Below are 3,247 nucleotides of genomic sequence, written 5' to 3'. Positions count from 1 at the left end.
TAAAGGTAGATCCGTAGATAGCACTAACTACCATAAGAGATTTTTCAACCATTTCTAAAACTCAGCAAAATCTCTAATTAACGGTAGAATGCAACTTTATCATTATCCCTTTTAAACACAATGTAAAATAAAACAAAATATATACACTTATACCAGTAGAAATTAGTCTAGTGTCTAACAAATTAACTAATCAGATATTCTTTTGTATAGTTGTGCCAAAATATTCGTATAAACTATCCATGTGACATTGTTTCCTTCAACACTTGTTAGGGCACATTTTGTATTGATGTTCTCTTCTTCTTCTAAACAACAAAGGCCTTCTTCTTTAATGTCTTCCATTACAGCCTTGTTCGTTTCATTCCTCAAATTGTGGTGAAACATGCTGAGGTATTATAGTATTATGCTTGAAAATATATATAACGGCCCAGTCTGCTAGTGATAATGTTCGCATTGGGCTTAAGTACGTATGACTTTAAAATGCGTTACTAGTGTGTAAGTTCATCAAATTCGAGCGAAGACTTCATGTCGAAATGATCCTCGACGCACGAGTCTAAACAACAAGTTATAAAGCTCATCAAATTCGAGCTAAATCTTCAAATTAAAATGCTCATTGACACACAAGCTTAAACTTGTCATGAAACTCTTCAACTTCAAGCTAATCTTGAAGTTGCAAAGCTCTTTGAAATAATCTTTAAGTTGCAAATCTCTTCATATTGGAGGCGAATCTAATTAGTTGTAAAACTCTCCTAATTTGACTGTGGTGAATTCTATTAAAATCTTCCTTGGCATTCTTTGTTCTCTTCCTAATCTCTAGTCACATAAAAAGATTCCATCCATTTGAGGCTCAAGACAAACTAACTTATATAGCAAAGCTCTATCTTATGTGGAGTCAAAGCTGTGATCTGAGGGCGTAAAGCGAGAAGAAGTTTATTGAACTCTAATGGTTGATAAATAGTATGATTGTATTGTAGTATTAGAAGACAAGATAGTCATTGAGGTGTTTACTTATCTAGTAATAGAACTGCTAGGAAGCAATGGGTGAGTAGCTAGTGGTTTACAGGTTAGAAACCTTCTTGCCCCAGGAATATTCCAAAAAATAGGAGATTATTTCCTATAGAAGAGAGAGTGTAAAGCGATTGGTTGGAGTCCAGGCTTCTAGATGTAGATAAGAAGGCAAATGTGTTTTCGGTCTTCATTCCTCTCGGACACTAGGATAGCATATTATGTATTTGAGGAAATTATGCGTTGCACCTGACATATATATTTATACAAATGTGAATCTGAATGTAGTTGACACTGCTCTACGAATCCTGTAAACACCTTGCTGAAGTTTCCCTTTTAGCTTTTTTTCCCTATCTGCTTCTCCTTACCAATCAGTAATACAAAAACATACATAAGAGACTCTGGTGTTTGTTTTTGGAGTTGAAAAGATAAGGGCGCATTGCATTACTGTATTTTACTACTAGACACATTCTATTCAGAGTTTAAAATGATGTCCATTTGTGTTTATTTGTGTGTTGTGTATTGAAGAGAGACACGATTTTATATCTTTTCTCAAGGTCCATGATACCACAATAACTCATGCAAACTCTGATTTTCTCAAACCAGCATTGATATAGTGGTAATCCACACAAAATGCAACCCCTGGTTACCAATTCTTTCCACGTTTTGGACAACCTCAAGCTGGTTGTTTCCCAACCTTGATCTTCTTTGTAGCGTGCAATCTGCAATCACGAAAAGGAGTATTGATTAACAGAACCACATATGTAATGGAAGCTATGCATAGAAAAACAATCAAATAAATAATCTTATGTACCGTGTCTACTGTTTCATTATCAGTTTGAGCCTCTCCAATTACATAAATGGACTCCTTTAGAACAGCAGCAGTTGAAGATCCCCTTGAGTAGTTCATTGGTTCCCCAATCATCCATGTTCCACGACGGGGATCATATATCTCAACGCTTGGCATCATTTGAGACCATCAAAGCCACCAGGTGCATATCTAAAGAGCAACCATGAAGCTAAAAGTGAATAACAAGACGAAAAATGGGACAGGTCGTGGACCATCCTCCCCCCCCCCCCCCCCATAGTGATTCTTCAGACAATACACATCTCCGAAACTCTCGAAGGCATAACAGGGGATCAAAGATATAGAATCCAAAGAAGCGAGAAGAGGTCAACATACAACTTTCCCCGCAAAGGAACCAACGCTTGAGATGCTCTTTTTGTGCTCATACTCTAAATTTTTGTCCAAGCATGTTCTCTGGGGTCAAATCTTTCAGCAGTCCTGAGGTGATAGCTAATAAGAAAGATGCTACAAGAGAACACAGCAGAAAACTGATAAACAAGACTCAACTGCATTCATATATGAAGATAATCTTCCTATTCAAGGAGATACAAGAAGTTTCAGATTCCATAAGAACAATTTTAGCAATAAAAAGGACCACGGTCTGGAAAGCTACAAGCAACTCTCATTTCTCAAAAAAGATCAAAGAGAATTATAATTCAATAATTGGAGAAGAAAAAGCCCGAATGTCAATCTCCTTTGGTGTATATCTTATAAAGAAAAAAGAAAACAACAATTCAGCGATAACTTATGCCAAATAATTGTTGGGTTTAATTGATAGGTTGAATGAGAAATGGAGGAAAAAGAAGTGGAGGGAAAAATAATTTTATCTCTCTTGCTTTATGAAATAAGCATTACTCCCACATAGGTGGTGGAAAGAAAAAGTCTCCTACTTAGAAGTAGAAGCACTCCTTCATGTTGTTAAAGGGTCAAGAAGAGGGTCTCCCCTCGCGTCGTCGTCGTCGCTCGCTCGGCTCGGATTTGGCAATTGATAATTTTTTTGGACCAAATTTCCTTTAATTTTTTAATTAATTAATATTATTTATTTATTTAATTAATTAAGTGGAAAATCCTGACCTGTGACTCGACCCGTTTCTTTTCCGGATTAATTTAAAAATTATTTCCCTCCGTTTTTTCCAACGAATTTTTTGAAAGGTTGCCTTGTCCGAAAGGTTGCAAACCTTTTCTCAACAGGCAAACCTTTTCCCAACAGGTACTTTCTTAAAAGGTGCAAACATGCTATATATATCTGTTAATCCTCAGAATATTTCATACGAAATTTCTGAAATAACATTTTCTTCTTCTTCTTTCTGCACTTCCTAAAAATCGTGTGATATACAACTTTCGAGTGGTTCGCAGTCACCAAAATTTGCAATACCTCTATTTTTGTGAGTAAATCGT

General features: G+C 36.1%; 1 long non-coding RNA gene across 1 annotated transcript; it reads right to left on the bottom strand.

Moving 5' to 3' along the window:
* Positions 1 to 2,507, bottom strand: LOC129892401 (uncharacterized). The gene is made up of 3 exons (XR_008767316.1): positions 2,186 to 2,507; positions 1,817 to 2,002; positions 1 to 1,724 (listed from the first exon to the last, which is right to left on the bottom strand). It is a non-coding gene; the product is annotated as an uncharacterized LOC129892401 (long non-coding RNA).
* Between the last annotated feature and the right edge of the window lie 740 nt (positions 2,508 to 3,247).

The sequence above is a fragment of the Solanum dulcamara genome, chromosome 6 (genome assembly GCF_947179165.1).
Source record: "Solanum dulcamara chromosome 6, daSolDulc1.2, whole genome shotgun sequence".
NCBI classification, from domain to species: domain Eukaryota; kingdom Viridiplantae; phylum Streptophyta; class Magnoliopsida; order Solanales; family Solanaceae; genus Solanum; species Solanum dulcamara.
The sequence above is the reverse complement of the archived record's forward strand: the minus strand, read 5'-3'. Positions and strand labels throughout refer to the sequence as shown.